Genomic DNA, 27799 nt, shown 5'->3' on the forward strand with positions numbered 1-27799 from the left:
ATCGCACAAAATTGATCACATTTGATGTACTGGTGGACTATCTCGCTTCTTGTGACCCGAACAAGTCAGGAAAGTACAAATACCCCCCAAATGACCCCTTTTTGGAAAGTGGACATTCCAAGGTATTTAGTAAGAGGCATAGTGAGCTTTTTGATGTTGTCATTTTTTTCCCACAATTCTTTGCAAAATTAAGATTTTTCATTTTTTTTTTCTCCACAAAATTGTCATTGTAATAGGTTATTTCTCTCACATGGCATGTGTATACCACAAATGACACCCCCCAAAAAATTCTGCTACTCCTCCTGAGTATTACAATACCACATGTGTGGGACTTTTTCACAGCCTGGCCACATAGAGAGGCCCAACATGCAGGTAGTGCCATCATGTGTTCTAGGAACATAAATTACACATCTAACTTGTTGACTATTTATTACACTTTTGAAGCACCAGGACAATGACACGTGACACTGATGACAGATGGCACTGATACGTGGCAATGATGACACCTATACGTGGCACTGATGACACGTGGCACTGATGACAGATGGCACTAATACGTGGCACTGATGACAGATGGCACTTATACGTGGCACTGATGACAGGTGGCACTTATACGTGGCACTGATGACACGTGGCACTAATACGTGGCACTGAAGACACGTGGCACTAATACGTGGCACTGATGACAGATGGCACTAATACGTGGCACTAATACGTGCCACCGATGACAGATGGCACTAATACATGGCACCGATGACGCGTGACACTGATGACAGATGGCACTGATAAGTGGCATTGATGACACGTGACACTGACAACAGATGGCACGTGACACTGACAGGTGGCACTGATGACAAATGGCACTGATACGTGGCACTGATGACAGATGGCACTAATACGTGGCACTGATGACAGATGGCACTAATACGTGGCACTGATGACACGTGGCACTGATGACAGATGGCACTTATACGTGGCACTGATGACAGATGGCACTGGGGACATATGGCACTGACAACAGGTGGCACTGGGGGCAGGTGGCACTGGGGGCAGGTAGCACTGGGGGCAGGTAGCACTGGGGGCAGGTAGAACTGGGGTGGATGGCACTGGGGCAGGATGGCACTGCTGGGGGAGGATGGATGGCACTGCTGGGGGAGGATGGATGGCACTGCTGGGGGAGGATGGCACTTTTATTTTTTACTTTTTTTTTTTTATCAAAACGAAGGAAAGCAGAACGGCTGCCGCTGCAGCCGTTCATCTCTCCCCTCTCACACTCGGTCTGTGTGAGGAGGGAGAGCGGCGCTGAGAGATGATCTCATATGTTTACATATGAGATCATCTCCCATTGGACACACCGATCGCGCTGTAAACGGCCGCTGTTATTGGCCGTTTACAGCGATCTGTGTTTGCCTGTCCCCGGGTGACACGGCGAACACAGAACTTCCGCGATGCGCGCCCGCGGCGGCGCGCATTGTGGAAGTAAACATTAGGACGTCCAGGGACGGCCTCCCGGACGAACGCGCCTGCCCTACGGCCATCATTCGGCTATAGGGCGGGCGCGAGGTGGTTAAACATTTATAAAACAAAACAAACCTCCAGTTTACTTGTATGTATAATTTAGATAAAAAAACTATATATTAAATAAAAACAGGTAGTCAAAACTTTTGGACGAAAAAAAAATGGGCTAACTTTACTGTTTTCGTTTTTTTTTTTTTTTTTAATCATTAGTGTATTTTTTTCCCCAAAAATTGCTTTTGAACGACCTCTGCGCAAATGCCGTGTGACATAAAATATTGCAACAATCGCTATTTTATTCCCTAGGATCTCTGCTAAAAAAATATATATAATTTTTGGGGGTTCTAAGTGATTTTCTGGCAGAAAATACAGGATTTTTACTTGTAAGCAACAAGAGTCAGAAAAGATTTAGTCTTTAAATGGTCAAACTGAGAACTCCTACACACAGAGTTCAATTCATTCAGAAGTGTAAACATTGTATCTCTTTGCTCTTTTCTTGGCAGACTGCCCAGAGAGGGGACAAGTCGCTTCACTGAAGATTCAGGCAACTTGCATTGACTTCTATTACAGAAGTCATTTGCAAGTAGTGCTGTAGTTATAATCGGGCTTTTTATCAGCACAATCGGCCGATGCCGATTAATTAGAAAACGGCAAATATCGGCCGATATATCGGTCGACCTCTAGTCTGAAGCGTATCAAGCGTGGCCAAAACAGCAGCCACTTGGGCACCACATGCTTGACCAGACATATCACGACCTCCTATGCAGTCCATTGGCAACAGTACTTAAAAGACCGACACCAAAGAACAAGGCGGACCTCTCCTTGCTCCTCATCAGCTGGGACCTCAAACCCCACTATACCTTCAGTCCTCTCAGAAACCTGCACTGAGAGGAATGAAGGTGTAGAATTAGGTGTGCCAAGTACTTGTGGGCAATCTGCTGTCACCAACATCCGATTGTAGCAGGCAAATTTCTCTACCCCAGTTGCTAAAGCGTCAAAAGAAATTTGGTCCCAGCCATCCGTATTGCTCAGTGGCTGAATGCTAGCTTGGCTAAATTGCTGGCACTCCAACTGCTGCCTTTTCAGCTGGTAGACTCTGCCCCTTTTCGTGAATTTGTGGAATGTGCAGTACCTCAGTGGCAGAAACTGCATTTCTTTTCATGAAAGGCCATTCCGGCTCTCTACTGGCATGTGGAAGGCAATGTCTTGGCTTCGTTGGACAAGGGCGATCAGTGGTAAGGTGCATATTACCGCTGACTCATGGTCCAGCAGGCATGGACAGGGATGTTACCTTTCTTTCACAGCGCACTGGGTAAGTCTGCTGGCAGCTGGGAAGGATGCAGGACAGGGTGAATATTACTGGAGCTTGTTCCACCACCACGCCTCCAAAATGCTAGTAGTGGTGATTTTGCCACACCTCTCTCCTCCACCCCTCCTCTTCTTCTTCCTCTATGGCCTCTTCCTCTGCAGATTTCTCCTCTGAACAAGCAGTGCTCCATAGGCATTCAAAGGACTATGCAAGCACTCAGGCAAAAAGATGCCATATGGTGCTTGAGTTGGTCTACTTAGGGAACAGGAGCCACACAGGTCCAGAGATTGTGTCAGCTTTGCAGGGGCAGACTCAGAGGTGGTTGACGCCACGCCAGCTTCAGACAGAAATGGCACCAACCTCCTCTCTGCCCTCCGACAGGGACACTTGACCCATGTTCCCTGTTTGGCTCACGTCCTTAATTTGGTGGTGCAGCAGTTCTTATGCAGGTACCCGGGCTTACAGGATCTCCTGAGGCAGGCCAGGAAAGTCTGTGGGCATTTCTGGCAGTCATATAATGCCAGTGCTCAGCTGGCTGACCTTCAAAAGGAATGCAACCTGCCCAAGAACCGGCTCATTTGTGACATGCCCACCAGGTGGAACTCAGTGTTGGCAATGCTGCAGCAGATGCACATGCAGCAGAGGGCCATTAATGAGTACCTGTGTGAGTATGGCACCAGGACAGGGTCAGGGGAGCTCTGCTTTTTTTTGCCACTCCACTGGCTACTGATCAAGGATGTATGCACTGTCCTGTCACCATTTGAGGAGGCCACAAGGATGGTGAGCAGTGACAGTGCATTCATCAGTGATACTGTCCCTCTAGTCTTCCTGTTGGCGCACACACTTCATGGAATAATGGACAGGGCACTTGAGGCAGAACAGAGGAAGGAAGAGGAGGACTTCCTTACCTCAAGGCCCCGTTTATCCTGACAGTATTCCTGCGGGCCTGCCAATCCCACAGGAAGAGGAGGAGGATTAGGATTGTGTCAGCATGGAGGTGGAGCCTGGCACTCGGCATCAGGGATCGGTTTCAGTCTGAAACCCATGGACTTGTTCGTGGCTGTGGATCATGTCATCCTTAGTGACCCAAAGCACTCTGAATCTAATGCCTCAGCAAACCTTCGCTCCCTGATCCTGCAAAGCCTGTGAAAGGACCCTCAGATTTGTGGTATCAAGGAGAGTATCAAGGAGAGGGATCATTAATGGCTGGCAACCCTTCTTGATACACGTTACAAGGGTAAGGTTGTGGAACTTATTCAGCCTTCGCAGAGGTAGCAGAGGATGAAACATCTTCGGGAGGCCTTGCAGAAAGGTTTGTGCAATGTGTTTCCAGAGCCTGGGAGGTTACAATCTCCTGGTTCTCCTGGACAATGTGTTGCTGAGGCTTCGGTCAGTCACAGAAGGAGTGGTGGAAAAGGTGGCTGGCTGACCCATGCATTCAGACAATTCTTTAGTCCGCAGGCCCAAAGTCTGATCGGTTCCAGCAACCATCGCCAGTGTCTGATTTACATGGTGCAGGAATACCTAGGGGTAAGATCAGACTTGGGGACCTTTCCAACAGAAAATCCACTGGGTTAATGGGTGTTGAGGATGGATCACTGGCCAGAGCTTGCACAATATGCAATTGAGCTACTGGCCTGTCCTGCATCCAGCATTCTGTTTGCACATTCAGTGCTGCTGGAGGCTTTGTAACTGATCACAGAGTGTGCCTGTCCTCAGTTGATTGACTCACCTTCATAAAAATGAATCAGTCTACCAAGCACCTGATGCTGATGTAACCGATTAATTTTTCTATGAACGCGAGATGCCTTGAAGACTGCCTATGCTGAGTGACTATCTTGTTATGCTGAGTGACTAGCCTATTCCTCCTCAATGTTCATGTTGATAGCTTCTAAGTACATTTTTGTTTCAGGGCACCACCACCAGTGCCTAAGGCACATTTTTTCTGCCCCATGTTTAACAGGGGCATATAATTTTTGCTGTAATATTTTGCTCGTTCTTTCACTCAACTAGAGTTTCTGTGAGGGGTTGCAGTGTTGCGGCACCACCACTAGTGCCGAAAGCACAATTTTTCTGTCCCTGTTTAACAGGGGAGTTAAATTACAATTTTTGATCTAATATTTCACAGCAAGGCCCGTTCCTGCGCCGAACAAGTGTATCTGTGAGGGGTTGCAGTGTTATGCCACCACCACTGCCCAAGACCCAATTTTTCTGCCCCTGTTTAACAGGGGCATGTAATTACAATTCTTGATATAATATTTCGCAGCAGGGCCCGTTCCAGTCCCCACCAAGAGTAACTGTGAGGGCTTACAGTGTTCTGCTACCACCAACACCTAAGACCCAATTTTATTCAGAGTGTATAGGGCAGGCTGTATAGTATATACAGGCGGTCCTCTATTTTCAAACATCCGACTTACAAACGACTCCTACTTGCAAACGGATTGAGACAACAGGAAGTGAGAGAAAATCTACCCCTAGGAAGGAAAATTCTCTCCTGTAAGAGTTAATATGGGAAAAAGATATCTCCACTGATGGTTTATCACCAATCCTTCTTTCCCTAATAACCCCAAATTTTCAAAATCCAATTGGCATTGGGACAGAAAGTGAGGTAAAATCTTCTGAACAAGGGCATATACATAGATTTTGAGGCTGGAGCTACAAATTAAAAAATGTACCTGTTCCAAATTACAAACAGATTCAACTTAACAAGAAACCTACAGTCCCTATCTTGTTTGTAACCTGGGGACTGCCTGTATAGTGCTGTGAATATATAGAGCCTGGGTGCCCCAAACCTTTTTATTTTACGTGGGTGTGGGGCTCCCCTTAATATCCATACCAGACCCCAAGGGCCCATCAATGGGCTGGGGGGGGGGGGGGCAACATTACATTATAGCCGCAAGCAGCTTTAAATTACTTTTTTTTCCCTTTAGAATTGTCATTTTGTACAGGGACTGTTCTAAACATGGGAAACACAAGCCACTTTACAGGCATACTATAGGCACCCCCAGGTACGATATTTAAAGTAAATATACTATATATAGTATATAAAAATTTCACTTTTATCTTTTCACTTTAACCACTTGACATCTGGGCACTTAAAGCCCCCTGTGACCAGACCAATGTTCAGCTTTCAGTGCTCTCATACTTTGAATGAAAATTACTCAGTCATGTAATACTGTACCCAAATTAGATTTTGTCCTTTTTTTCAGAGCTTTCTTTTGGTGGTATTTGATCACCTCTAAGTTTTATTTTTTGCTCTAAATATGAAAAAATACGTTTTTGTGATACAATTTTGAGAATTATTAATTTGTCTTCATAAATTTTGGCCACAATTTATACTGCTACATAACTTTGGTAAAAATTAATTCCTGGCAGACTGTATACCTCACACTACAGTCCGAGCAGCACATTTCTATTCAGAAGGGCACCTTCTCTCCCACTCTAACCTGGCCACCAAAACGACCACACAATCTTTCCCCTTCTGGACGTATGTACAACTACGGCACTTTTTCAACAATCCTACTCCCAGACCTGATTGGTCTAGACCAGTGATGGTGAACCTTGGCACTCCAGATGTTTTGAAACTACATTTCCCATGATGCTCAACTACACTTCAGAGTGCAAGAGCATCATGGGAAATGTAGTTCCAAAACATCTGGGGTGCCAAGGTTCGCCATCACTGGTGTAGACGCACCACCACATTCGAAGAGTTATGTTTAAGTGCAGAGCCCCAAGGCCATCTGATATTGCGTACTTATACCTTACTATTCTCTGACCAAACGCCCAAACTACATTGGGCCAATCAAAAATGGGAACAGGAACTCTCGATTGATTTACAGATCCTGAATGGGAAAACATTTACAAGCATGTCCATAAGGGAACAGTAAATGTGCAGATACAGGAGAACGCTTACAAAATACTCTCCAGGTGGTACAGAACACCCCTTAAACTACACAACATAAATCCCTCCCTCTCCCAGACATGTTGGAGATGTAACAAAGAGACAGGCTTGCTCCTCCATATTTGGTGGTCGTGTCCAAAAATCCAAACCTTTTGGAAAAAATACATAGAGTTACTACACAAATCGCCACCTACTCGCTAGACTTTACACCATTCCTGCTCCATCACCCTACAGTTCCAACACATGCATATTATCGCTCTCTAACAATGCATATGGTTAAAGAGGAAGTAAACCCTTCCAAACAACTTGGACCTATAGGTAAGCCTAGATTAAGGCTTACCTGTAGGTCCAAGCAATATCTCCTAAACCTATATGGTTTAGGAGATATTTGCCCGAAAATGGGCACCGCTGTCTACGGCGCATGCGCCGTAGACAGCGGCGCGCATGCGCACTAAATGCGGCAAATCCAAGAATGGATTTGCCAAATTTGTCGACTCCCGTGCGCATGCGCGGGAGTGACGTCATCGCGGCCTCGCCGTATGACAGCGGCGGAGCGGCGAGGCGCGACTCCCGTGCGCATGCGCGGGAGTGACGTCATCGCGTCTTCGCCGCTGTCATTGGTCGGAGCTGCGAGACGCCACCAGCAAGATGGACGCGGCGGACTACAGGGATCAGCGGCGACTTCGCTGGCTCCTGTGTCAGGTAAGTGACACATAATGAGCTACTATGCGATGCATAGTAGTCCATTATGCTTTACCTTTGCAGGGAAAAAAAGAGGAAGTAAACCCATCAGGGTTTACTTCCTCTTTAACGCGGTTAAGATGTGTATTCCACTCAAATGGCGCTCTTCTGACCCACCCTCCATAGCCGTATCGATGATCAAATAACGATGGCAATGGAAGACCTGATACACCAAGCAATAGACACACCTGCCAAGTTCATCAAAACTTGGTCATGCTGGATGCACTTCATCACCACGGACCAATACAAGAGATATCTGACCTGATGGGATCACAAGAGCCGTGACGGGACCAAAAAGAGGGAATATGTCCCTCTACGCCTCCCATCCCCACTTTCCCCTGCCGTTTCCCCCCCATATCCAGAGCTGCACTACACATCCCTCCACAGGGCAACAATCCACCGAGTGACCCTTCTCACTAATAAACAGGAAGTCCATCTCTTTCCTTTTCTCTCACTACCATCTATCCCCGTCCACTTTCTTACAGAATGGTACTCCGACCCAGCTCTCACCATACATGACCCTACCACCATACCTTAAAGTTATTGCATGAATACGATATACTGCTACTTTGTTAATGTTCCTTTGTTATGACTTTCTAATAACCACCTTTAATCCAACTCTTCCTCTTCCAAGTTTGACAAGGAATATTCAGCATTAAGCCGATAATATTGAGTGTCTGACTTTTATGACTTACATGTACGAACATGATGATTAATGGTATTTTGATGGCGGCTGCGTCCACTTCTACGAGTTTCAATATGATTATTGGTATTTCTGTGCACAATGTTTGCATATTCAATAAAAACTTTTACAACAAAACAACTTTGGTAAAAATAACCCAAATTACTGGATATTATTTGGTCAAATAAAAAATTGATCACACCTGATGTACTGATGGCCTATCTCATTTCTTGCGACCTGAACAAGCCGGGAAAATATGAATACACCGCCCCCATGACCCCTTTTTTGAAAGTGGACATTCCAAGGTATTTTGTTAGATGCATAGTGAGGTTTTTGATGCTGTCATCGTTTCCCACAATTCTTTGCACAAAATTGTCATTGTAATAGGTTATTTCTCACATGGCATGTGTAGAGCATAAATGACACCCCAAAATTCATTCTGCTACTCCTCCTGAGTATTATGATACCACATGTGTGGGACTTTTTCACAGCCTAGCACTTAGAGAGGCCCAACATGCAGGGAGCACCATCATGTGTTCTAGGAGCCTAAATTACACATCTAACTTGTTGACTACCTATTACACTTTTGAAGGCCCTGGAGCACTGATGACACGTGACACTGATGTGGCACTGGGGGCAGGTACTGTGGGCACTTTATTTTCACTTTTTTTCTCTTACACTCCCGCTGCAGCCGTTCACTCTCCCTCCTCACACTCTGTCTCTGTGTGATGAGGGAGAGCCGGCAATGAGAGATGATCTCATATGTTTACATGTTGCTACTATATAGGAAAAATGAAACAGAAATTGTAGCAAAGGATTTATCGCCACATTAGGGCCATGAAAATCAGTGACCCCGACTCCATTCTTGTCATTGACCGTGTACATCCCAGCCACAGGGGAGTAGACTTTAATAAATCTCTCCTACAACGAGAGCTGAGATGAATATTGAATCTCAATTCTACCTTTCCACCAGGCCTAAATGAGGCCTTTAATCTCAAACCCTTTTTACAAGGTTTCTCCTCTGGGGATTTTGGCAGGGATCTGTAAATCCATGTCATGTCCCATTTGTAGGTTGTAGGTTATATGCCCTCATTTTTTTGATTTTCTGATTTATTTTTGATTATTGTAACCATTCTGTTCTTTGTCTTGGATAAATAGTAGATTTTTCAGCTGTCACTGAATTGTCTTATTTGCTCTTGTCTGTCTAATAAATTCTAATCTAATTTTTAAATATTTGCAATTTTTCAGATGTACCGCAATGCTTGATGCTTCCATGCTCCAGGCTTTACTACATTGTATATACATTTTATTTATATGGTACTGTAGCAGTGTGGTGCTAGTCCCTTGACGCATCGAGGCTCCCCGGCACTGGGGGGGCCTCGTGGTGTTTGGTGCACCGTGGGGCCTTCTCTTTCCTTTTAGCTGCAGCACTTTTGTGTTATTGCGGGCCCTCTTCATTGCGCACCCACGCTTGCGCACTTGGCTTTTCCATCTGACCTCCTGTTGCAGCCCATTTGCTGTGTCGGCGGCCCTGTCGACGCCTGATGCCATTGCATCTTATTGACGTGGCTGAGCCCGGATGCCGCACAAGCCAGGGAATCAAAAATGGGATGCCAAGATTGGCATCGAGTTCTACGTACCCCACTAGTCATCTCCAAAAATGTCATACATTGGGAAACGCTCATGAAAATATTCCATAAGTGGTATTACACACCCGACAAGTTAGCAACCATCTTTTCCACCCACTCTCCAAAGTGTTGGAGGAATTGTGACTCAACAGGGGATATGTTCCACATCTGGTGGAGCTGCCCTATTATCGCTACCTTTTGGCACCAAGTCTCCTCTCTTGTACAGTCCTTGACCAACTCTCCCCAACAGCTGACTTCACGAATGGCTCTCTTTGGTCTGGACTCCCAACACTGGCCCACCACCAGTTTACCTCTGGTACATCATATACTAATCTCAGCACGCCTGCTCATAGCCCGTGTGTGGAAAAACCCCCTTCCCCAACCCTTAATGAGCTCATAATTACCCTTAATGAACACTGTCGCATGGAATATCTTTTTTCAAAAGTAAACATGACAGAACCTAGATTCAACAAACACTGGTCTTCCTGGTTAATTCATCCAAGCTGTATAAAACTTACATGATCTTTTTAAGCATCTTACCCAGACCAGACGGAGCCAGCAGTGAAAGTCACCTGTTTAATGTACTCTCTCTTGTCTATCATAAATAAGTTAGCTGTATTTCACTTGAAGCTCCTGGATATTTAACTCAGTTACCTCTTTCACATTATGGGACTAAGTTTTACCCATGGTCAGATTTGTCTCTCCATTGTTCTTTGGTGTCGCACCCCCCCAGGACACAGCCCATTGGGGTGTCTGGGGGGGATGGGACACTACCGGAATTACCGGACCTTACCACGCAGAGACCGCAGAATACAACAGAAGGGCACCAAGCCTGTAATCTCTTGTACTAGCAGCCTGCGTTCTCCATTGAATATTCAGTGTGTTAATGTGCAATTTGTTCTAACACTCAATGCCTCACAGCACGTTGTGTACAATATGTTTATGTCATATGCTTGTTAATGTGATATACCTCAATAAAACTCTTTTTGAAAATAAAAATGGGATGCCCCGGCCCATACATTGGATGCACAGGTGTATCCTCTGGGTTTAATCAACTTGATGATCCTGCCGATCACCTGTCAGGTACCATCTCTACCCATTGGGTGTCTGCCCACATTGGAGGATGGTTCCTCCCCCGTATTTCCTTTATTAGACAGGTAGGTTCATAGTCACTTTGCTGCACAGCCAGGACCATTTATGTGTTTCACATCTCTGCAATACAAGTCACCAGAATCAGGACAGATGAGCACCACCTGTACCATACATCCCTTATCTTCCTTTTCTTTGTTCTGAGCACTACCTTGTGGCAGACATCTCCTTACCAATGTGGAGGTTTGTCCCTAAGGGGTGCTATAATCTGTCCTATGAATATTGAGCCAAGCCTCTGCATTATTCTGCCAGCATATTGATTATATTGTACTTCTCTCATTTTGTGTCTCCCAGCTCTCGGTTGATCCTTGTGAGCATTGATGTGTTGTGCGGTGATGTAAACAATGCTACTCTCCAACAGGGCCGGACTGGGAATAAAAACCAGCCCTGGAAAAAATGCCATACCAGCCCCATAGCATTATTATACCAGCCCAACATCACAACGTCATTATTTTCAGCAAATTCCAGTTAAAAGTGGAGCAATCAAGGGGGACACCTGGGACTCTGGGAACTGATGATCAGAGATGGCTTTCCACAGAAAGAATACACTAAGACCGGTTTCACACTGGGGCGGTGCTGGCGCCAGAGGTAAAACTGCATTTTTTTTAGCGCTGCTTTACCATCGTTTTAGCGCTGCTATTCGGCTGCAAATTGTGCGCTTTTACCCCCGCTAGTGGCCGAAAAAGGGTTAAAACCCAGCCGCTAAAGGGTTAAAACCACCGCAAAACACTGCTACAGCAGCGCTATGCCGGTGTTATAGCCGCGCTGCCCCATTGATTTCAATGGACAGGAGCGGTGAATACACCGCTCCTTCACCTCTCTGAAGATGCTGCTTGCAGGAGTTTTTTTAACTTCCTGCAAGCGCACCGCTCCAGTGTGAAAGCCCTCATGGGGAGGCTGCAGGCATAGTACAGGAGATGGTCAGAGGCTGTGGGCATGGTACAGGAGATGTCAGAGGCTGCGGGCATGGTACAGGAGATGGTTGAAGACTGAGGACATGATACTAAAGATGGTAAGATTTGTAGACATGATACAGGAGGTGATCAGAGACTGCAGACATGATACAAGAGATCAATGCAGCCTCACCAGTGCCCATCAAATGCAGCCTCACAGTGCCCATCAATTCAGCCTCTGTGCCAGTCCATGCAGCCTCACTGTGCCCATCAATTCAGCCTCTGTGCCAGTCCATGCAGCCTTACCATGCCCATCATTTCAGCCTTACCGTGCCCATAATTGCAGGCTTATCGTGCCCATCATTGCAGCCTTATCATGCCCATAATTGCAGCCTCAGCGTGCCCATAACTGCAGCTTTACCGTGCCCATAATTGCAGCCTCTGGATAAATAGAAAATAATACTAATCAGTGCAAACAAATAACTGAAATAAAAACTATTGCAAGCCGAACACTAAGGGTTAATTTCACATAGCCCCAAATGCAAATTTGTAAAAACACAGTGCAGAGCAATCAATATGATGAAATTATAAAAAGTCCAATATGGAATTAATCATTAAGAGCAGTCCAGAGCCCAATAGAAGATAGCTCAAAAACATCCATAAAAGAGAGAAGAATCCACAAGTTTTATCAGATCCACTTGTACCACCAACTAACAGGCAAAATGCTCCCTCGCTTCATAGGAGCGACCCCTGAACCAAAAGGAAGATCAGTAAACACTTGTTCCCACTTCAGAGGGAAACACTTTGGAGTGCGAGAGATCCCAATCTCACATGTATCCCGGTCATGATTAATAAAATAAAACAAATCTATGTGCTCTTCATTATTGTAAAAGCACAGTGTCAATATCGAGGTAAGGAGGCCGAGATGCTGAGAGGGCTCCCCTTGCGGCCGAGTGCAGTACAACCCTGAAGGTGACACAGGGATGCAGTGCCCACAGTAGCACAGGTTGCCGGGTAGCAGCAGGTGGAAAGCTGAGTAGGCAGTCTCTGGAGGCAACTGTGCTAGGAAGTCCAAGGCAGGGTCAGGGTCAAGCCGAAGGTCAAACACGGGAGATCAATCCGGAGGTGAGAGCGATGGATCCTGAGCTGGAGACCAGGAAACGGGAGCCAAGCCAAGCCGAGGTCGGGTGCCAGGAGCAGACGAGGAGTATCAGGGACAAGCCAGAAGTCGGAGCCAGGAGAGTAGCAGAAGCAGGTCAAACAAGCCGGGTCGGTAAACAGGAGATCAGACAGCAGGGATAACAGGCACAGGTACTCAGGAAAAGCTGACGATAAACCAGCAATGCGGCACTGTCAGGTGAACGTTTAAATAGGCACGGCGCTGGGATTACGTCGTGAGCGCGCCATCGCGTTCGTACGCCTACGACGTGTAACGCTATGCGTTCGTCCTACCCCGCGTACTCGCACTTGAACAGAAGCTACATCAGGCGTTCGTCTGGGAATCACATTGCGTCTTCGTGAGCGCTGACGCGCGTTAACACGATCGTATGTTCTGAGGTAACGCCTATTTCCCTGACAGTGCCCCCCCCCAAGGGGCAGCCTCCGGATGCCTAAACGAGCCCATTTTTCGGGATGAAGACTACGAAACCTGTGTATGAGCCTAGGTGCATGTACAAAACTTGCAGGTTCCCAAGAATTCTCTTCGGCAGAATACCCCTTCCATTTAATTAGAAATTGGATTGTCCTACCTCTCCGACGACAGTCAAGGATAGATTCGACTTCAAATTCGGTTTCGTCACCAACCTGAACCGGAGGCGGGGGCACTTCTTCTCTTCCTGAAAAAGGACTGGAGATGACACGTTTGAGAAGAGAGACATGGAAAACGGGATGAATTCTGAAAGAGTTAGGTAAAGCAAGTTCAAATGCTACAGGGTTAATTTCACGTCTGATCTCAAAAGGGCCCAGAAACTTGGGTCCCAACTTCCGAGATGGACATGACAATTTTAGATTCACTGCAGAGAGCCACACTTTGTCCCCTATCCTAAAGGCAGGGTTAATTCTCTTCTTCTTATCATAATGTTTCTTGTATTCTTCCTGAGCCTTCTTCATAGTATCCTGGAGCATTTGATAGTTAGCTTGGATGAGGTTTACTCTGTCCTGAACTGCTGGGACCGTGGATTCAGGGATGGTATTGGGTAAAAATGAAGGGTGGAACCCGTAATTTGCCCAAAAGGGTGATTGGTTGGTAGAGGCGTGTACTGAGTTGTTGTACGCGAATTCCGCACAGGGAAGCAAGGAAACCCAATCATCCTGGGAAAAGGAACAGAAGCATCGTAGGTATTGTTCAAGCGTCTGATTGGTCCTTTCCGTTTGTCCATTACTCTGTGGATGGTAGGCCGAGGATAGACATATTCTAATTGACAACGACCTACAGAGCTCCTTCCAGAACCTGGAGGTAAATTGTACCCCTCTATCTGATACAATGCTGTCGGGTACACCATGTAGTCGGACAATTTCCCTAATGAAGATTTTTGCAGTATCCAAGGCGTAGGGGGTCCCTTTCATCGGCAAAAAGTGCGCCATCTTAGATAAACGATCCACCACCACCAAGATGGTAGTGTACTCTTCAGAAGGGGGCAACTCCACGATGAAGTCCAAAGAGATTTCCTTCCAAGGTTGTTCTGGGACTGGTAGCGGCCTTAGCAGGCCCCAGGATCTAGCATTAGACCCCTTGTTTCGTTGGCAGGTTGTACAGGAATCAACGTACTTTTTACAGTCAGATCTTAGGGTAGGCCACCATAAGGACCGCTGCACAAGGTCAATCGTCTTCCGAACTCCGAAGTGGCCGGCTAGCTGATGGTCGTGGAAGGTCCTTAATACGGGTAACCTGGCTTGCTGAGGAACAAAGATTTTATCCTGATGCCATAGAAGCCCTTCTTGGCTTCTCAGGGAAGAAGCTTCTATTTCTGTACACTGGCTAGAGGCCTGGACTAACGAGGCTCTTAGATCCGGTTGGATTAATAGGAAATTCTGAGGAGACAGGATAGTACTGGGTGTAATTTTTTCTGAGGAATCTGGGAACATCCGGGACAAGGCATCTGCCTTGCCATTTTTCGATCCTGGACGATAGGTCACATGGAAATTGAACCTCGAGAAGAATAAGGCCCATCGGGCTTGTCGGGGTCTTGCCGTGCGGAGATATTCTAAGTTTTTATGATCAGTGAAAACCAGAATGGGGTGAGCGGCACCTTCCAAGAGGTATCTCCACTCTTCAAGGGCGGTCTTGATCGCCAGAAGCTCCCGGTCACCTACATCGTAGTTCCTTTCTGGGGAGCTCATCTTCCGTGAAAAGAAAGCTACGGGGTGTAATAATGCCTTGGGACCTTGACGCTGGGATAGAATTGCCCCTGTGGCCACCTCTGAGGCGTCAACCTCCAGTACGTAGGGTAAGGCAGGGTCTGGATGCTGCAGGATAGGTGCGGTAGTGAAGAGGGTTTTGAGCTGGTCAAAGGCGGACTGTGCTGCTGGGGACCAGAGGAACTTGGTATGCTGACGAGTGGTTTGCGTGATGGGTGCTACGATGGTGGAGAAGTTCCTTATGAATCTTCGGTAGAAGTTTGCAAACCCGATAAACCTCTGAACGCCCTTCTTGTCGGAAGAAGCGGGCCAGTCTAGGATGGATTTCACTTTCTGGGGGTCCATGGCGATTCCACCTGTTGTGATGATGAGTCCCAGGAATTGAATGGATTCTTTTTCAAAGTCACACTTCTCGGCTTTAACGAATAGTCCATGGGTTCTGAGAATACCTAGCACTTTCCTAACATGTATTCTATGGAGTTCCAGAGTGGTCGAGAAGATAAGAATGTCGTCCAAGTAGGCGACGACGAAGTGGTCCAAGTACTCCCGGAAAATGTCATTAATAAAGTGCTGGAAAGTTGCTGGGGCATTGCACAATCCGAAGGGCATGACTAAATATTCGAAATGCCCAAATCTTGTTCTGAATGCCGTCTTCCACTCGTCCCCCTCCCGAATACGGACAAGGTTGTAGGCTCCACGTAGATCAAGTTTGGTAAAAACGCGGGAAGTGTGGAACCTTTGGAAAAGTTCTGGGATGAGCGGAAGTGGGTAGCGGTTCTTGAGGGTGATATTATTTAATTCCCTGTAGTCCACACATGGTCTTAAAGTCTTGTCTTTTTTTTCTACGAAAAAGATGCCGGCACCAGCAGGGGATGAGGAAGGACGGATGAATCCCTTTGCCAGATTCTCGTCTATATACTGTCTCAAGGCCCCAAGTTCAGTCTCAGAAAGAGGGAAAATCCGGCCGAAGGGAATGGGAGCTCCTGGCAATAATTCGATGGGGCAATCATAGGGACGATGCGGGGGTAAGATGTCTGCCTTTTTCTTGTCGAACACATCTCTGAATTCTTGGTAAGCTGCTGGTATGTTGGGAGCAGGACTGGGTACGGGTTGAACGGTCAAACAGCTGGACAAGTTTCTTGACTCGGGATCCAGGCAGTATTGTTGGCAGTAGGCAGAAGTGAAGGTTATTTCTTTCTTGAACCAATCAATCCGAGGGTTGTGTGCCTGAAGCCACGGGATTCCTAGGATGACAGGAAACATGGGAGAACACAGGACGTCAAATTTAAGAAACTCCCGATGCCCTGAACCTGTGGTCGTTAGAATGGGTCTTGTTTCCCTGGTGACATGGCCAGAGCTAGGTAGGGAGCCATCGGCCAGACGGACAGTCAGTCTTTGTTTCTTTAAGAGAAGCGGGAGAGCAAGACTTTCAGCCAAGGATAAATCCAAAAAGCAGCTGCAGGCCCCAGAGTCAAGTATTGCCTGTAAGTGGACCTCCTGACCTGCCACCATCAGTGTGACAGGAAGGGTGATGTGGGCTGAAGCGGGCTTCGTTACTTGGAGGTGAAATGGAGCACAGTAGGTCGATTTGCTTGGTCTTGTGGGACAGTTGTTAATACGATGTCCTGACTCCCCACAATAGAAGCAGAGGTGTGCCTGACGGCGGTGAAGCTTTTCCTCAATGGTCAAGGGGGAGCGGAACAGGCCATTCGGAACAGAGGTTGCCACCGGGCAGACCGGGGGTGGAGCCTGGATAGGATTAAGAGTCCAAGTGCGTTCAGACTGGCGTTCACGTAGGCGCCTATCAAGCTGAATGGTAAGTTGGATAAGTTCCTCAAGTGTTGAGGGAACCTCCAATCTGGCTAGTTCATCCTTGAGGGCTTCGGACAGCCCCATCCGGTATTGATATTTTAGAGCTGCCTCATTCCAGCCAGCATCTGTAGACCAAGTACGGAACTCCACTGTATAGTCCTCTGCAGGCCGCTCACCCTGGCGAAGGGAGTACAAGGTTGCTTCGGCTGTAGCTGTCCGAAAGGGATCATCATATAAGCGAGCCATGGCTTGAAAAAACTGATCCAGAGTACTAATGAAGGAGCTGCGTTGCTCCAGTAGGCCGTGAGCCCATGTCTGGGGATCGTCCCTTAGTAGTGAGATGGTAAAACCCACCTTGGTCACTTCAGAAGAAAAAGTCTGAGGCTGCAGGGAGAAGTACAAATAGCATGAGTTCCTGAAGGACCTACATTTTCGTCGGTTCCCATGAAAATACTCTGGTGCAGGGACTCGTGGCTCTGGAGAGGTTGAGATTATAGTGGTAGAACCTTGGCCAGAGAGGATAGGTGACTCAGGAGGGTGCTGCAGACGTTCCTCCAGCCGGAGATATTTCTCTTGGAGTCCCTGAACCGCTGGGATAAGGGCCATGACTTCCCGTAGGATGGCCTCTATCGGGGAGTTACCTCTGTCGGCCTCTGACATATGGCTGGTTTATACTGTCAATATCGAGGTAAGGAGGCCGAGATGCTGAGAGGGCTCCCCTTGCGGCCGAGTGCAGTACAACCCTGAAGGTGACACAGGGATGCAGTGCCCACAGTAGCACAGGTTGCCGGGTAGCAGCAGGTGGAAAGCTGAGTAGGCAGTCTCTGGAGGCAACTGTGCTAGGAAGTCCAAGGCAGGGTCAGGGTCAAGCCGAAGGTCAAACACGGGAGATCAATCCGGAGGTGAGAGCGATGGATCCTGAGCTGGAGACCAGGAAACGGGAGCCAAGCCAAGCCGAGGTCGGGTGCCAGGAGCAGACGAGGAGTATCAGGGACAAGCCAGAAGTCGGAGCCAGGAGAGTAGCAGAAGCAGGTCAAACAAGCCGGGTCGGTAAACAGGAGATCAGACAGCAGGGATAACAGGCACAGGTACTCAGGAAAAGCTGACGATAAACCAGCAATGCGGCACTGTCAGGTGAACGTTTAAATAGGCACGGCGCTGGGATTACGTCGTGAGCGCGCCATCGCGTTCGTACGCCTACGACGTGTAACGCTATGCGTTCGTCCTACCCCGCGTACTCGCACTTGAACAGAAGCTACATCAGGCGTTCGTCTGGGAATCACATTGCGTCTTCGTGAGCGCTGACGCGCGTTAACACGATCGTATGTTCTGAGGTAACGCCTATTTCCCTGACACACAGACTTTAATGTTGGTAGAAAACTTACAGACAATATTTTCGGTAGCAAGCATAAACAGCGTACACAATGCCGATCTCATATCGTCTCATCAGGATAGCAGCAGGTGACGTCACAGTCCATGGCTGAGCTCAGTGTGAAACTTTCGGGCCGTGCTGTGTGAAAAGTCCCGCCCTCCTCCTAGACCAGCTCATGTGATAGACACAGTGTTCTGTCTATCACACGAGCTGGACTAGGAGGAGGGCGGGACTTTTCACTCTCAGCTCAGCTCCGAGACACACAATGTGAGATGCCTACTGTGTGTGACATGTAGAGGGGGGAGGGGGGAGGGGGGAGGACGAATAGGGAGAGGAGCACTGCAGCCACAGCTTAGCCCAAAGCGGCCCCAGGGCAGGCAGACTACAGGGAAATGTCCTGGTATCCTGGTAGGCCAGTCCGGCCCTGCTCTCCAACATACAGCCATTCCACTTCTATTGTTCTTGTATGTGGATTCATGCATTATTAAATCTTGTGAGGCTTTTGTGGCCCATATTTATGTACCCCCTTAGTCCAGAAAATGTGTGGTGGAGCAGAACAGGAAGTTTTCAGCCTCACTTTGCTAATCCATTCCGTTGTGTAAAAAGACACAAACTATGTGAGTATTACTCATCTCTTATAAATGCAGATGTTTCGCCATGCTATAAAACAGCCATTGTGCTATATATACTTATATCTTTTGTGGCAGCACGCAGGTAAAATCACCTGGCTGTATCCAGGATGGGAAATATGTGTGTCCTAGATTCAGGCTTTATGCAGACTTTTACAATTAGAGGGGAAGAGTTAATGAGCCCAGCTGTAGTAAGTGGGCTCATTAAGACCTCTACAAAAAACCCCAGCATGCATAGGGAGATGCTCCATCCTGGAACCAGTTTTGTGTTGTATAGACTGGGGAGTGTGTCACCTGTACTGTGCGGTGAGTTAACGCCTGTGTGGCAAAACCTTTACAACAAAGGCAGGGACTGGTACAGCACAAGGCTGCACCCAGTTGTTAGACAGGGAGTCTACGTGTGTAGTTAGAGGTCAAGCTGACCAGGATTTATTTTCTTGTTTTATTTTGTTTGGCTGTTATATGTATCACTGCATGTAGCATAAATAAACCGGATCTTTTGTTTTTTAACCTACACCGCTGTCTGCTGTGCCTGACTTTGTGTTGTGAACCCATCCAGGGGGTCACACACACCCGCTGCCGAGCTAACCCCTCACAGTTGGTGGAGAATTTTGGGACTTTTTTTTTTGTTAAGGCCAGCATGGAGGAGATACTGAGACAGCTGGCTCTAGCAAATGCAAACCAGCAACAAGCAAATGCAAATCAGCAGCAAACAAATGCAGGTTTACAAAAGAGCCTTGCAGCCCAGCAGCAGATAAATGCAACTTTGCAGCAGAGTTTGGAAAATCAGCAGAAGGCTCACCAGCAGAGTTTGGAAGCTCAGCAACAAGCCCAGCAGCGATCTGAAGCCCGCTTCATAGACCTGTTGCAGAAGCAAGAGCAGAATTTTCAACAGAAAATAGAGACATTAATACAGCAACGTCCGCAGACCAATGAAGCAAGTGGTTACAATAATACCGCATCCTTTGGTGTGAGCCGTTTACTGACAAAATGACTGGAGAGGATGATCCGGAGGTGTTTTTGACCACATTTGAAAGGACTGCTGAAAGGGAAAAGTGGCCTAAGGAGCAATGGGCTGGACTGGTGGCCCCTCTGTTAACTGGGGAATCGCAGAAAGCTTATTATGACCTAGAGCCTGACCAAGCAAAAGACTATGTGGTGCTAAAAGCAGAAATATTGGCACGGCTGGGTGTCACCCTGGCCGTCCGGGCTCAGCGTGTGCATAACTGGACTTTTCAGGTTGGAAAACCCCCCAGATCTCAAATGTATGATCTCATTCACCTGAGCAGGAAGTGGCTGCAGCCAGAGACTTTGACTGCACCAAACATTGTGGAACGTGTTGTTATGGATCGTTTCCTGAGAGCTCTTCCTACTGCCATCCAAAAATGGGTAAGCCATGGAGACCCAGAAAATGCAGATAAACTTGTGGATCTGGTTGAGAGGTACTTGGCTACAGAGAACCTGACCACATCTTCCAGGGACTCACGGACTTTCCCCCCTAAGACCAGATCATCCCCAGTGGCGGGCAAGATGACTCCAAGGGGTGAGGGTGGAGAGAGTGAGAGGGTGGGAGTTCTACCTAAGGTCTGGCGGGAGCAGCCCAGGAAGCCCATGCTGCAAGAGGCAGCGAAAAAGATTATTTGCTACCGCTGCCGGCAAGAGGGACATATTGCAGCCAATTGCCCAGTTGTGGATGAGCCTATGCAATGTGACTTTATAAGGGAGAGACGTCAGTCGCTGTTTGCGACAGTTGCATGCACTGCCATTCGGGGACCTGAGAGACATTTATGTAAAATGTGTATTAATGGTAGAAATGTTGATGTGTTGCTAGATTCAGGTAGCCTGGTAACATTGATAAAAGCTGAATTAGTTACTACAGAGGTCTCTGGGAAGAACAGGGTGGCTGTTATTTGTGTGCATGGGGACACCCGAGAGTATCCTGTAATTTCAGTGTTTTTCTGAGACCCCCAAAGGTAACCTCTCTCATCAGGTGGGGTTAGTGTCTCACTTACCACATGATGCTATTGTGGGAAGGGATTTTCCAAAATTCTGGGAACTCTGGGATTGTCCTGAGCCCCCCACTGGTGCCCCTATAAACCAGGAAGATGACCAGAATTCCTCTGGGGGTGGTAAGGACTCTCCTGAATTTCCCTTGTCGGTATTGGCGGGGGAAACTCGAGAAACTGGGGAGGAGCCAACATCCTCAGTTGAAAACATGCCGTCTGTGGAGTTTTCGGATCTTGAGGTTCACAGGGAAAATTTTTGCCACAGAACAGTTAAAAGACCCCACCCTAATAAAGGCACGGGAAAATGTGGTGAAAATAGATGGCGAGTTAGTGAACCCAGATAAGACTTGCACTTACCCGTACTTCACTGTGGAAAGGGACATGCTGTATCGAGTGGCTCAAAGGGCAGAAGAAACCATTGAGCAACTTGTGGTGCCCAAACCTTACAGGAAGTTGGTGTTAGAATTGGCCCATGGGCACATTCTGGGAGGTCATCTGGGGACCGAAAAAACCAGAGAGAGGGTATTGCAGAGATTCTATTGGCCTGGGGTCATGAAGGAAACAGAAAATTATTGTTCCTCCTGCCCTGTGTGTCAGAAGTCGGCACCTATGCCACATTTTCGTAACCCGCTGGTACCTCTTCCTATCATTGAGGTCCCCTTTGAAAGGATCGCAATGGATTTGGTAGGTCCGATAATGAAGTCCGCTAGGGGGCATCAGTACATTTTGGTTATATTGGACTATGCCACCCGATATCCGGAAGCAATTCCTCTTCGAAATACCTCGGCCAAAACCATAGCCAAAGAGCTATCTCTTGTTTTTAGCCGCGTGGGTATTTGTAAGGAACTGCTTACGGACCAAGGTACACCCTTTATGTCCCGGGTTATGAAAGAATTATGCAAGTTGTACAAAGTGAAGCAATTGCGTACATCTTTGTATCACCCCCAAACAGATGGGTTGGTTGAAAGATTCAACAAAACCCTAAAACAAATGTTAAAGAAGGTGGTGGATAGAGATGGAAAGAATTGGGATTGTCTAATACCCTATCTGATGTTTGCCATTAGGGAGGTACCCCAATCCTCTACGGGTTTCTCACCCTTCGAGTTACTCTATGGGAGACACCCAAGAGGGCTGCTGGATATCGCCAAGGAAACTTGGGAAAATTAGAGTTCTCCTCACAGGAGTGTGATTGAGCATGTCGCCCTGATGCAAGATAGAATTGCACAGGTAATGCCAATTGTAAAGGAACATTTAACCCAAGCGAAGTTAGCACAGCAGAGAGTGTACAACCGTGGGGCCAAGACACGTACTTTTTCCCCGGGGGATAGGGTCTTGGTGCTAGTCCCTACGGTTGAAAGCAAATTTCTGGCCAAATGGCAAGGTCCATATGAAGTAATTGAAAAAATTAGTGAGGTGAACTACAGGGTTAGACAGCCAGGAAGGCGAAAGCCGGAGCAGATCTATCACGTCAATCTGCTGAAAGCCTGCAGGGATAGGGAATCCCTAGTCGCAGAGACTTTGTCACAAGTACAGCCTGATTGCTTAGTTCCTGAGGTTGGAATAGCAGACACCTTATCGAAACCCCAACAACAGGAGGTTAAAGAGTTTGTACTTCGTAACAAAGAGATGTTCTCTGAGCTGCCGGGACAAACATCTGGCGTAGAGCATGACATTATCACCCCGCCAGGAGAAAGGGTAAAACTAAAACCTTATAGAATACCAGAGGCCCGACGGGAGGCAATACGTGGGGAGGTTCAAAGGATGCTGGAATTGGGTGTGATAGAGGAGTCCCAGAGTGACTGGTCCAGTCCTATCATACTAGTGCCCAAACCTGATGGGAGCTGGCGGTTTTGTAACGATTTTCGACAATTAAATAAAGTTACAAAATTTGACACCTACCCCATGCCGCGTATAGATGAGTTGATTGACCGGCTGGGAACAGCCCGATATATGACAACTCTTGATCTCACCAAAGGGTATTGGCAAATTCCCCTGGCCGAGTCGGCCAAGGAGAAAACTGCGTTTGTAACCCCAGATGGGGCATTCCAATATAAGAGAATGCCGTTTGGGTTACAGAATGCACCGGCAACATTCCAGTGGAAAATGGATAAGATTCTGAGGCCCCATCAGAAATATACTGCAGCTTACCTGGATGATGTGATTATTCATAGCACAGACTGGGTCTCACATTTACCAAAAGTACAAGCAGTCCTAGACTCTATCCGGGAAGCTGGGTTTACGGCCAATCCAAAGAAGTGTACCATTGGACAGGAGGAGGCCAAATATCTTGGGTACACTATTGGGAGGGGGGTGATAAAACCCCAAGTCAATAAAGTTGAGGCCATACAGAGTTGGCCACGTCCCAACAGCAAGAAACAGGTACGAGCCTTTCTGGGAATCGCTGGCTATTATCGACGATTCATTCCCCATTTTGCTTCTCAGGCTGTGCCCCTCACCAACCTGACGAAAGGGAAAGAGTCGGTCATGGTTAAATGGTCCCCAGAGGCTGAAGAAGCATTTCAGTCCTTAACCACTTTCAGACCGGACCATTTTGCTGGTAAATGACCAGAGGTCTTTTTACACTTTGGCACTGCGCTGCTTTAACTGGTAATTGCGCGGTCATGCAATGTTGTACCCAAACAAAATTTGCGTCCTTTTCTTCCCACAAATAGAGCTTTCTTTTGATGGTATTTGATTGCCTCTGCGATTTTTATTTTTTGCGATATAAACGTAAAAAGACCGCAAATTTTGAAAAAAAATGATATTTTCTACTTTTTGTTATTAGAAAAATCCAATAAACTCAATTTTAGTCATACATTTAGGCCAAAATGTATTCAGCCACATGTCTTTGGTAAAAAAAAAGTCAATAATTGTATATTTATTGGTTTGCGCAAAAGTTGTCACATCTACAAACTAAGGTACGTTTTCTGGAATTTACGCAGCTTTTAGTTTACGACTGCCTATCTCATTTCTTGAGGTGCTAAAATGGCAGGGCAGTACAAAACCCCCCCAAATGACCCCATTTTGGAAAGTAGACCCCCTAAGGAAATTGATAAGAGGCATGTTGAGCCCATTGAATATTTTATTTTTTTGCCTCAAGCGATTGAATAATGACAAAAAAAAAATTTTTTTTTTTTTTTACACAAAGTTGTCACTAAATGATATATTGCTCCCACATGCTATGGGCGTATGTGAAATGACACCCCAAAATAAATTCTGCTGCTTCTCCTGAGTATGGGGATACCACATATGTGGGACTTTTTGGGAGCCTAGCCGCGTACGGGGCCCCGAAAACCAAGCACCGCCTTCAGGCTTTCTAAGGGCGTAAATTTTTGAGTTCACTTCTCACTACCTATTACAGTTTTGAAGGCCATAAAATGCCAAGATGGCACAAAATCCCCACAAATGACCCCATTTTAGAAAGTAGACACCCCAAGCTATTTGCTGAGAGGCATGTTGAGTTCATGGAATATTTTATATTTTGCCACAAGTTGCCGGAAAATTACAAACTTTTTTTTTTTTTTTTTTTTTTCACAAAGTTGTCACTAAATGATATATTGCTCATGCATGCCATGGGCATATGTGAAATGACACCCCAAAATAAATTCTGCTGCTTCTCCTGAGTACGGGGATACCACATATGTGGGACTTTTTGGGAGCCTAGCCGCGTACGGGGCCCCGAAAACCAAGCACCGCCTTCAGGCTTTCTAAGGGCGTTACAGTTTTGAAGGCCATAAAATGCCAAGATGGCACAAACCCCCCCAAATGACCCCATTTTGGAAAGTAGACACCCCTAAATTTAGGGGTACACTAGTGAGACTAGGTAATAAATGGCGGGTGCCCTGAAACTATAAAAAAATAACTAACCAACCAGCGTCACCTGTAACAGTTATATGGTGATCACTGGTGAAAGGGTTAACTAGGGGGCAATCAGGGGGCTTTATGCGGTAGTATATGGGGGTCCCTGGCGCTATAAAAAGCTGCGGCGAACCTAAATACCTACCTGCCTAACTAGCGTCACCTGTGACACTAATACAGCGATCAGAAAAACGATCGCTTATTAGGCTGGGTTCACACTGGAGCGATGCGGGAACGCCACGAATGCGCGGCGGGTTCCCGCATCGCATGCCTCCCGGCGGCAGTTCACACTGCCCTATGCGAACTGCTGGGAGTGTCAGTGAAATGTTACTGACACCCCCAGATCAGTTCGCATATCGCAGTGCGATCTGCAAACTCGGATCGCATGGTGTGAACACCCATGCGATCCGATTCTGCTGCGGGCCAAAAAAAGGGTCCCGTGCGAATTTGCGGCGGGTGCGGCGAATGGCTGAACTCGAATCGCACAGAGATCGGATGTGATTTGCACTGCAGTGCGGTGCGAATCACATCCGTTCTCATAAACCGCTGCAATGTGAACCCAGCCTTAGTGACACTGGCGACGGGGGGTGATCACGGGGTTAAACCTTTATTGGGGGGGTTAGGGGGGTACCTTAGAACTAAAGGGGGCTAACCCTAACTGCCCTAACAGTTATTAGTCACAAATGACACCCGCCGGGTGATCAGGGGGTTAAACCTTTATTAGGTAATAAATGGCGGGTGCCCTGAAACTATAAAAAAATAACTAACCAACCAGCGTCACCTGTAACAGTTATATGGTGATCACTGGTGAAAGGGTTAACTAGGGGGCAATCAGGGGGCTTTATGCGGTAGTATATGGGGGTCCCTGGCGCTATAAAAAGCTGCGGCGAACCTAAATACCTACCTGCCTAACTAGCGTCACCTGTGACACTAATACGGCGATCAGAAAAATGATCGCTTATTAGGCTGGGTTCACACTGGAGCGATGCGGAAATGCCGCGAATCCGCGGCGGGTTCCCGCATCGCATGCCTCCCGGCGGCAGTTCACACTGCCCTATGCGAACTGCTGGGAGTGTCAGTGAAATGTTACTGACACCCCCAGATCAGTTCGCATATCGCAGTGCGATCTGCAAACTCGGATAGCATGGTGTGAACACCCATGCGATCCGATTCTGCTGCGGGCCAAAAAAAGGGTCCCGTGCCAATTTGCGGCGGGTGCGGCGGGTGTGGCGGGTGCGGCGGGTGCGGCGAATGGCTGAACTCGAATCGCACAGAGATCGGATGTGATTTGCACTGCAGTGCGGTGCGAATCACATTCGTTCTCATAAACCGCTGCAATGTGAACCCAGCCTTAGTGACACTGGCGACGGGGGGTGATCACGGGGTTAAACCTTTATTGGGGGGGTTAGGGGGGTACATTAGAACTAAAGGGGGCTAACTCTAACTGCCCTAACAGTTATTACAGTCACAAAAAAAAAAAAAAAAAATGACATTGGTGTCACTGTGACTGGGGGGCAGGGGTAATTGGGGGGGTGATCGGGGGGGTGTGAGTGTGCCTGGCATGTTCTACTGTGTGTGTAGAGTGTTGGTGCAACTCACCGATCCGCTCTCCTCCGTGTCGGAACGAAAAATACCGACACGGAGGAGAGAATACATCACTTCCTCTCCTGTGTTTACATTACAGGAGAGGAAGTGATGTCACGGGGGATTTCTATTCGTCGGGAGCGATCGCGAGGGGGTGGCCATGAATGAATGGCCGCCCCCTCGTCCCGGATCGCTCCCGGACGAAAACCGACCGCCGCAGGCACCGGGCGGGGGCCCGATCGGGCCCCCGACCCGCGGGAGGCAAGGGACGTACATGTAAGCCCTTATGCCTGCCCGTGCCATTCTGCCGACGTACATCGGCGTGCGGCGGTCGGCAACTGGTTAAAAACAGCCTTATGTAGCCAGCCAGTGTTGTACTCACCAGACTTCTCTAAGGACTTCGTGGTACAAACTGATGCATCAGACGTTGGGTTAGGAGCAGTGTTATCCCAGGTCTGGAACGGGGAAGAGCACCCAGTCATTTACCTCAGCAGGAAGTTGAAGTCCCATGAGGTAAATTACTCCACGATTGAGAAGGAATGTTTAGCAGTGAAGTGGGCTCTAGATTCCCTTCGGTACTATCTGCTAGGTAGGCACTTTGACCTGGTGACTGATCACGCTCCTTTAAAGTGGATGGCTCAAAACAAGGAGACCAATAGAAGGGTAAATAGGTGGTTCCTGGCCCTACAGGAATTTAACTTTACAGTTAAAGCGGGAGTCCACCGGGACTCCGCGTTTTTTTTTTTTTTTTTAAAAGCCAGCAGCTACAAATACTGCAGCTGCTGACTTTTAAATAGTGACACTTACCTGTCCAGCGCGCCCGCGATGTCGGCACCCGAAGCCGATCGCTCGCTCGGCTGCCGGGTCCCGCCGCCATCTTGGGTATGGGAATCAGGAAATGGAGCCTTTCGGCTTCATTTCCCGGTTCCCTACTGCGCATGCGCGAGCCGCGCGGCGCAATCCGGACGGTCCCCGCTGCCTCTGGGAGCTGTGTGTTTCCCAGCAGGCAGCGGGGCACTTGCTGAAGGGGGCGGGCGCTTGCGGAACGGGGGCGTAACGTACGCCCGTTCCGCAGAGAGCTAGCCCGGAAGTGGGTGCAGTTACCTGGATTATCCAGGTAACTGCACCCCCCTCCCCCCTGAAAGGTGCCGATTGTGGCGCCGGAGGGGGGGGGATTCCGATGAGCGGAGGTCCATTTTAGGGTGGACCTCCGCTTTAAGCATCGCCCTGGTGTTAAAATGGGGAATGTGGATGCTTTGTCTCGGATACATGCGTGTCTGGCTGCTTGTGTTACAACCCCAAGGTTGATCGGGGGGGGTGTGAGTGTGCCTGGCATGTTCTACTGTGTGTGTAGAGTGTTGGT

The sequence above is a fragment of the Lithobates pipiens genome, unplaced genomic scaffold, assembly GCF_037356315.1.
Source record: "Lithobates pipiens isolate NorthernLeopardFrog02 unplaced genomic scaffold, aLitPip1_a1.2 Scaffold_13, whole genome shotgun sequence".
Taxonomy (NCBI): domain Eukaryota; kingdom Metazoa; phylum Chordata; class Amphibia; order Anura; family Ranidae; genus Lithobates; species Lithobates pipiens.